Source organism: Euprymna scolopes, chromosome 25 (genome assembly GCF_053919585.1).
Source record: "Euprymna scolopes isolate OS-2025 chromosome 25, ASM5391958v1, whole genome shotgun sequence".
Classification (NCBI taxonomy): domain Eukaryota; kingdom Metazoa; phylum Mollusca; class Cephalopoda; order Sepiida; family Sepiolidae; genus Euprymna; species Euprymna scolopes.
Genome location: NC_136506.1, coordinates 104,990,413 through 105,000,412, shown reverse-complemented (window position 1 = coordinate 105,000,412; position 10,000 = coordinate 104,990,413). Strand labels below are relative to the sequence as shown.

General features: G+C 34.8%; 1 long non-coding RNA gene across 1 annotated transcript in view; it reads right to left on the bottom strand.

The window, feature by feature from the left end:
• LOC145247552 (uncharacterized) overlaps positions 1 to 10,000 on the bottom strand; it is a 367,452-nt gene that overhangs the window by 317,526 nt on the left and 39,926 nt on the right. The window lies entirely within an intron of this gene.

Below are 10,000 nucleotides of genomic sequence, written 5' to 3'. Positions count from 1 at the left end.
GTGGGGGAAATTATTGATAGTGTTTACAGCTAGACGAGTGTTTCTTGTGAATGTTTGGCGAGGGGGGACCATAGATTGAAGCTCAGTTGAACACTTTCCATGAAAATAACGATACATCAGAGACAAACTCGCAACATCTCTTCTGTGAGATAGAGGTTGTAAGGAGGAGAAAAGGACATCTCCTACGAGGCTACGAAGTCTATTTTGAACTCTATCAAGGCAGGACGTCCTTTCTAGCAGCTCCTGCCCAGATGTGGCAACAGTATTCCATCCTTGGACGTACCTGGCTCTTATATAGATAGAGAATAGCATCAGCAGTGAGATATCTACTGGATCGATAGAAAGATCCCACCATTTTTCCAGCGGCCTTGGCAACAGATTTGATATACGTGTTCCATTTAAGATCAGGAGTAATGGTCAAGCCCAGAAGCTTGTCAAAACTTGAGGCCTCCTGAAGACGAGAGCCATTCATTTCAATTGATGACAAATGTGGATTAAAATGTTGATGATGTAAAGAGAGAAGCTTGGTTTTAGATGCATTAAAAGTAACCAGCCACTCCTTTCCCCATTGTACTACATGCTCAAGATCAGAGGAGAGAGAATTGGAGAGTACTTGCTCGTTTACTGTCTTAGATGTGGTACCATAAATGGTAGTGTCGTCAGCATAAATGTCTACAAATGATGTAAGGATATGATTTGGAAGATCATTAATGTAGATCAGGAAAAGAGTTGGGCCCAGGATGGATCCCTGAGGGACACCGGCATTAATACTGTGAGCTTCTGATTTTTGCCCCACAACTACTACTCTCATGAACCTATCAGAAAGAAATGATTTAATAATTGAGAAGACTTTTCCAGCTATACCATAGCTAGCGATCTTATGAAGTAAACCTTTATGCCATACCCTATCAAAGGCTTTAGATATGTCAAGAGCAATTGCCCTAGAAAGATTGCCACCGTCGAGAGATTTGCTAATCCTATGCGATATAACTGTAAGGACATCTGCTGTAGATCTAGCAGAACGGAAACCATATTGAGTGTCACTAAGAAGGTTATTTTTGTTGAGATGTTTGATTACTTCTGTATTTAACACAGATTCTAGCAACTTACTCATGACGCACAGGAGACTTATTGGCCTGTACTGAGAGGGGGATGAGCGATCACCTGAATTCTTAAATACAGGGCATACTGATGAGATTTTCCAGGGAGATGGGAAACTATTCTCCTTAAGGCAACGTTTAAACAGTTTTGTAAGTATGGGCGCTAGTTCAGGTTGAAGTTTTTTGAGTACTATAATTGGAATACCATTAGGGCCAGTTGCTTTACTGGAATCAAGGTTTTTGATTAGCTTGGCAACATCACGTACAGATATACGTATATCACATAGCGTGTTTTCTGATACAGGAGGAAATATTGGGGGTTGGCGGTCTTGGTCGCAAAGGGTAGAATTAGCTGCAAAGTTCTTGACAAAGAGTTTGGCTTTGTCTGATGCTGACGAGATTACCTCAGGTCCATTGATAATAGTTGGGATGGAGCACACGCTTCTGTTCAGGATTCTGTTTGCTATTTGCCAAAACTGATGGGAACCAAGCCGCTGCTCAGCTACTTTGGACTTAACAGATTGAGCATACAACTCTCTTGCGTTCCTTATTACTTTCTTACAATGGTTGCTGGCAGTCCTGAAAACGGCTTTAGTTTCCATATCTCTTTAGTTTCCATATCTCTTTGGAAAAAGCTCTATTCATAGAAATGCGTTATGATGTGATATACATGAAAAATGAAGGCAAGAAACTAAACTAAAATGAATTGATAAGAATTTTATTTTTTATTTTTACCATTTTTCCGGTTGTCTACCATGAATGAAGCTGCTCGATTTCTATTAAATTTTTCTGTTTTTATATTCGCAGATAAATATTTCACGATACCACGTATGTTTTTAAACCAAAAAAATTCTGGATGTAAGGATTGGTAAAAGAGATATGTTGCTTTGTTAAAGATTTTCGTTAAAGTTTTTTTGATCAAATTTGATAAAAAATGTAAACTTACATTGAATATGTTCAAGAGATTTGCATGCTATTTTCCCACACATTTCTATTGTCAATGATGGAATACTGTTGCCACATCTGTGAAGGAGCTGCTAGAAACAACTAACTCTGCCTTGACAGAGTTCAAAATAGACTTTGTAGCCTAGTAGGGGATACCCTTTTCTTTTCCCTGCAACCGCTTTCTTACAGAAGAAACATTGCTTGCTTTATCGTTATTTTCATGGCAAGTGCTCCTCTGAGATCAAATCTATGGTTCCCCCTTGCGAAGTTTTAACGAGAAACACTCGTATAGCTGAAACTACTATCAATAATTTCCCCCCGCTCTTAATCTGTGTCTTAAGCTTAAACGTAAATTCCAGGAACAAATCTTCTTTTTGAGAACTGCACGCCCATGAAACACTCTTCAGTTTCTCTTCTTTCCAGCTAACTACAATATGGTCGTCTTCAAGTCCAACGTGGACAAATTCTTGATGAGCCGTCCCCAATATCGTAGTACTCATAAGTAGTTGAGATTTGGTAAATTGGATTATTTAATCCAATTTATCAAGTCTCCACTTCTTAAGAGTACTACGATATTGTTCTATTGACTACTGTACACCTATTAACTCTTATCCTCGAGTAGGCTTTGGGCTTTGATAAGTGGTGACTACTTTGTGAGAAAAAAGAGGAAATACCTCTCAGATAACAATTCGCAAACGCGTACTTATTTTCTATAAAAACGCAGCTCCCAAGGAAACAGCTACATTCCAACGTATCTCTCAACTGTGGAATTTCCTTGTTCCAACCGTAGTTCAAAACGCTAGTTAATGTACCTTGTTTTAGTCGAACGCCACACGCTTTCTACTGTAAAGTTGTAACTTATCGTTTCTTCTTTCTATTTTTGGTTTCATCCGCTACGCACGGTTTTCAAGTGAAATATAAAACTTGCTTTAAGAAAAAAATGGTAGGCCACACTTGAAAAGCCAAAAGGTCCCATAAATATACATGAGATCGCTTTCACTTTCGATATAGATAGAATCTTTATAAAACGCCTTCATAAATCCATTAATATATTTATAAACTAACGAGGGGAGGGGGCACCTGGCTTTGCCCCTGTTGTAAAATACCATTGAATCTGATATTTTAATTTTGCCAGATTTCGTAAATATTATTATACAGTGAATTAAAAAGTAAAAAAAAAAAAGTATTTCTCTGCCATCAGCTAGGATCGAAACCGAAAACAAAACTGTAGCATTCAAAGCTGGTGACGTTACCACTGTACCAATGTGACACGTACATGAACTTATTAAAAATAAACTAAGATCAATGTACAAAATGTATAACGATTTTTACAATTATGATCCCTTTTCAACTCCTTAAAACTATTTAAAAGGTTAAAGACCCATAAAAGAACAGTCCGTAAAAAATCCAATCATTAACGGCTCCTAGTGTGGTTCTGCATCTTTTAGTTCCGGAGAGATAGAGTTTGAAAATATGGAGAGAGACAAACAGACAGACAGACAGACATAGTGAGATTTATATATTAGATTCTGCGATGGGCGTTTAAAAGTACGGCCTCTTTATTTTTTAACTACAAATTTTAAAAATCAATATAGACAGTAATAGTGCCATTAAACCGAATGCATTTTGTGCTTTAGAATTTATTTTCTGCATAGCCACCATCATTCTTAATGCCCTTTTCTAGCAATTCAATGAGGAATCTCTACCTCTGATGCACGTCCATGTCAGGAGGATCGCCTTCTAAGAGTCTTCTACAGTCAGTATCTCTAACGAAGAGATGAAACTCTCAGGTCATGAATGCATAAATTCAGTTGTAATAAAAATGTAATGTGTAATCTGCTCCGATCGATTTGGGCGGAATAAAAAATAGGAGGTATTACATTTGGAACGCCATTCGTAGGTTAATAAGCATCGACTACGATGTAATTATAAGTGTTAATAAAATATTGTAAAGATAAAAAAAAACTATAACGTGCAAAAGGTGTTATAATTATCTGATGAATGGATCATGGCGTGAGACTAATGCTCATGTAGACCGACCTGTGTGAATGTAAGATTTTGTGAAATAAAAGAAAAACAAATATAATTTTATACGTAATATTGCAAATGATTTTTTTTTTGCTTATTATCCTCTATGCCGAATGCTGGACAATTAGAAGTTTCACATATACATTTATACATAGATCGTTTCTAATTTTTTACATTAATAATTTACGTATGAAGCTTCGTATTTCTTAAGCCAGTAAAAATTCGAAACCGAACTAAATTCATTGTTATTTCAACCGCATAGGGTCGTTTATAAAAACAAAACAAAACAAAAAAAAACGCCTGAACATATTTTCCCAAAACTAGTAGTGTACACGGTTTTTCAAAAACGTAAAGATGTACTCACATTTCAACTATTATCAGCATTGCCAGGACAATAATAGTAATTAATGTGAACATTTGCAGACCTGATTCTTCATTTACATTATTCTCCGTTAATCTTCCATGTCACTCTAATTTCATGAATATGAATGTCATTTTAAGTGTATTTATTCATTTAAACACCCGGTATATATATATATATATATATATATATATATATATATATATATATATATATATATATATATATATATGTGTGTGTGTGTGTGTGTGTGTGTGTGTGTGTGTGTGTTATATGTCAGGTCATTTCATATGCTACTGGTACCATGTAACCCAGTACTACCTGCCTCATGGTCGGGTCACCGGCGACTAAACTGGTTCCCCCACCAGACTTGTTTGGTGAGGAGGGCGGCTAGTCTCCCTGAAGGATAAAAAACAAGACGTTTCAAAGGGTGAATGAACCCTTTTTCTGGCTCAACGGCCAACTAGCACCGTGTGTGTTTGTGTGTGTATGTGTGTGCTGGGAAGGAGAGGGCTCCCGTAAGCTGTGGTGAAGGCAACCTTTCTAGGAGAAGCAAATCTCTGATTTTAAAAAAACATAAAGCGGGACACCAATATCCGCATTAAGTTGGTCTGCAGTTTAATTTGTTGCCGGCTATCTTCCTCTTGCTTGTTGCTGGATCTCAACATTTTGAACCGAGAGAGAGACTTAGCGGTCGCACAAAGCTAAGACTCTGTAACATCATCTGTGTATAGATACTCCCTCAGGCATTTGTCTATAAATATGGTCCTGTGACGATGGAAGTCATTTTTGGGCTCATGGACGTTAAGTGTCTGAGGGAGGGGCACTCGTCTGACAAGACGTTGCAATCATAATATATATATATATATATATATATATATATATATATATATACTGCATAATTGCGTTGACACACCGGTTCTCGTCAGATCACTGAAGATAGCAACGTTGAGCCTGGTTAGTACAAGATGGGTGACCATTTGGGAATTCTAGGCGCTGTATGTGCTCTCCGCTTATCTCGTCGTTTGTTTCCAGTCGTCCTGTACATACACTTGACTTGCCACTGGTATTTAACAGAGTCAACTAAGAGATGTGTGGTTGGAGATTGCGCACCTCCTGCCACAAAAATTTCACGCGCAGGCACCCTCACGTGGGTATCCATAGTCTGTCAAAGACTGAAGGAGCCTGTTTATATATATATATATATATATATATATTTCTCATAACATATATATATATATATATATATATATATATATATATATATATGTTATGAGAAAAATAGAAAAAACCGAATGAAATTATTAAAAAATCAACGTTTCGTCCTTATTTCAGAGGACATCTTCAGGATAATTGAATTAAAAAATAAAAATGTAAGAAAAGAAAAAGAAAAAGTCATAGATCGTGCGAAAAAGGCAGTTCTTGAATCCTACCCATGTCGGGAAGGACAAACATATGTGTTCATTCGGTTTTTTCTATTTTTCTCATAACATAACGTCAACCACCGCTGGTATTTTTTCATTCCTTATACATATATATATATATATATATATATATATATATATATATATATATATATATATATATATATCCTGGCTTGAGGCAGTTGCCTGTCTAGCCGCACTGATGAGCTGTGAAACAGCGAAACAGTACTTTATGTGGATGACTAGTTCTCTCTCTCTCTCTCTCTCTATATATATATATATATATATATGTATATATATATAAATTCAAAATGGCGTTGTAGTAACGTATTGAAGGTATTTGCAGCTTCTCTTCCAATTTTCAGATTTTAATCATGTCAAATCACACTTTATTACCTTTTTACGGATTGATTGTTACTATAACTCTGATGAGTTAAGGGCATGATAGATTCATTGACTGATATAATAATTAAGTGATTGATTTTGCGTCACGAAACGGATACTGTCAAGAATTGTAAATGTCAACTAAATTAATAGAATATATTATAAGATGGTCAACATCATAAATTTTGGAATATAGTTTTTAGTCATTTATTTACTATATTGCTCTGTAATTACATTGAGCTTCTTAAATTTCGATTGTTATATATTATAACAATATATGTATATATATATGTGTGTGTGTGTGTGTGTGTGTGTGTGTGTGTGTGTGTGTGTTATATCCACTCCACTTATTACACCCACTACAACAATTTTATTTTCTTCCTTTCATTACCTAAAACCAAACAGAATTTCCATGAACACAGTTTATTTCAAAGAAATTATTACCGCTGGAGTACATTGGAACTAAACTTCTTTCCATTCAGACTATAACTCAGTAGCCCTCAAGTCTGATATTAACAAATACTTGTCGAACCGTCCTCTTCAGTACAAACATATTATCCATTCCATTCGTTATATTCAATTGGCTCATTATAATCATCCTATTCAGCTCATTAACTCTTATCCGCAGTTTTTTTTTTAACTTAATAAGTGGTGACGTTTCACTACAAAACTGAATTAGGAAGAGTATGATGTAAAGAAATCCGTTGAAGCTTGGCGCAAATCTGCTTCATTGGTGAAGGATTTTCAACAAAGATGATCATCCAAGGAGTAGAAGAGATGGTAATCGAATGGAGCAGTGTCATGGGAATAAGGTGGACGATGCAAACTCTTCCACCGGAGTTGATACCTAGTATCCCTAATAAGGTGCGGGTCACATAACCTGGCGTTTTCTTGGTAGAAACGCACTCGTTTGCGATTCAAAAGTGTTTTCTCTTTCTGGCGTAAGGCTTGTTGCACACGTTTTTTCAATTGTTGCTAATATGTGTCTCCAGTGGCCGTTTGACCCCCCCCCCTCATTTGTAGCAGTCGAAAATGAACCAGTTGACTACTTGTCTACTAGACCGAAAGCATAATTAATATCGTGAGTAGAAAATCAATGTCTGGAACGTTAGGGAGTTTAGTAGTGAACCTACATTTCAGCACTTGATTGTAAGGATCCTTTACCCAGATATCTGGACACATCCATTCTTCCCATAGCTCTACAGCAGTTGTAAGCGATATTCTTCTGAGGTATAGAAGTTCGATCCTCATTGTGGGCGATACTTAGAATACAGAATTTTTTTAAAGACTTATCCCCTGCCATGACAAGCGGAACGAGAGAATGTGACTCTGTCTCTCATATGTAAATAAAAGATTCCGTTTAATATTCTGTTCAGATTCCCAAGTTCGACAGAATGTTTGTTGAGTTCAACAGAATACACCTAAAGAAGATCAAAGATTACATCGGCCGAAATGTTATTAAGATGTAAAAGAGTTGGAATAATGCAAACATTACAATAAAAATTATGTTCGTTTTACCGTGAAGCAAATCATTGATAAATATTCTTCCAACAAATTACACCTTTGGAACCGTTTTTTTTTTAATTGTTTTCTTTTTAGTCGACGGAACGATATAATCATTTTTTGGACCATTAATTTTAATATTGATAAAGTTGGCTTTGTTTAGCTTAGCGACATCAGATCAGTCATCATTGCGATTTTTTAACATTTTAACATATTTTAACGTATTGTTAAGATTTAAATATTCGTTCTCATACATTTAAATTTCTGCATGTTAGTAGGTAAATTGTTTGATTTAAACGGCTGCTAAACTACAATATCTCATGTTGTCTGGAAATATTTACAGTAAGGGGTGGGATTTTGTGGTTGTTAAGGTCTTTACGTCTAATGAGCGACAGAGCAACAAGTTTGTTGGTAAATATTGCTTTTGTTTGACTTCAATTAAAAAATAAGAGAAATAATGCATGATTCCCGCATGTTTTATATATATATATATATATATATATATATATATATATATATATATATATATATATATATATATATATACTAGCGAAAGTCCCCGGTGTTGACTGGGTTCAAAAACAGCCTACAGAAAATAGACTCTGATTTATGAAAGTATGATAGGTTATGAAAAGGAAGGGTTGTAAAGAGATAGCTTCGAATTTGGGGTTATCAAAACCAAAGCAAAATATGATGAAAGTAAAAATAAATAGATAAACCCCATAATTTATTATACCATACCTGTTCACACTGAAACACTTATCACAATATTCTGTGAATCTATATTAAAACCCTTGTTAAACTTTGGGGCATATTTCCATTCTATGGAGGTCATGCGCGAACGAACACCCCATAATTTTATTATACCATATTTCTTCAAACTGAAACATAATTATCAAAGTATACTTACGCAGATAGATATGAGAAGTCTTTATTAAAGTTTGTGCCTATTTCCATTCTATGGAGACCATGCACGAACGCAGACCCCACAATTTTATTATACCATCCCTATTTAAGTAAAAACATACTTATCAAAGTATTAATATGTACATCCATATCAAAAACACTTCGTTTTTTTTTTTGTAATTTTTTATTTCCATACTTTGTGGACCAGGCGCGTACGCAGACCCCACAATTTTAATGAATCATCATTATGCCAGATCAAACATACCCATTCTTGTGTCTCGATACATCACCTATCATTATATGTGATTAGTTTTCTATAATAGTCAACCATATAGGAACCTATTCGTGACCAGGCACACAAAGACGTTCAGCTTTATATTATAGATAAAAGTATAATACAAAAATGTATAAATACATATACATTTATTTAACATTTATACATTTTTAATAAATAAAAATGTAAATATATAACGTACGAAAAATAGGATAGGGTTATTAGTAGTTAAATGGATCGATCCTTATTTTATAAATACAAAACTGGTGAATTAAAAAATATATATCCATTTTTAATTTGGAGACAGGGACGAATCTCACAGATAAGGAAGACACTTTGCTTAAAATGAATAGCTTCGCCGAATTAATTATGGGTAGGTAATTAAATCGTATATCTAAAACATTTTTGTTCTTATGATTAAGGGAGGTGGTGTTTGATCAATACTGCTGGGGAGCCATGATTTAATATACTGTTTTGTTTTAAATTTCCCAAAAAGTGTTTCATGGTAAACAACTGATGATCCCTTCAATTAACATTAGGACTATTGTGAATCCAAGAGATTAATTGCAGGTTATTAAATGACTTACTGACTACATAGTGTTCGAACGAATGATAAAAAGTATAAAAATGATACAAGTTTTTTTATCTAGTTTTAAAGGTTAATAAACTTCCAAGACTAAACACACACACACACACACACACACATATATATATATATATATATATATATATATATATATATATATATATATATGTATTATTTTTTAAAACAGTAATCTACGGACACGCGTATTTCGGAGCCCTACTTCTCTTTAGCGTAGCTTGACTGTTGTTGGGATTCGAACCCCGGACCTTATGTATTTCAGTCCAACATCCTATCCAATCACGCTATGATGCCATAGACAATTTACAGTTTAGTTGTTATCGCGTATCTGTTTACGTAGTTTGTTGTTGAGTTTTTAAACAATATTAAGGTTAACGTCTCCGCCTCGGAGTCCGGTGTTTTTCTTATAAAGTCGCCCATTTTTTATTTGGACGTATTTTTTTATTCATTTATTTATTATTTTTAAAAACA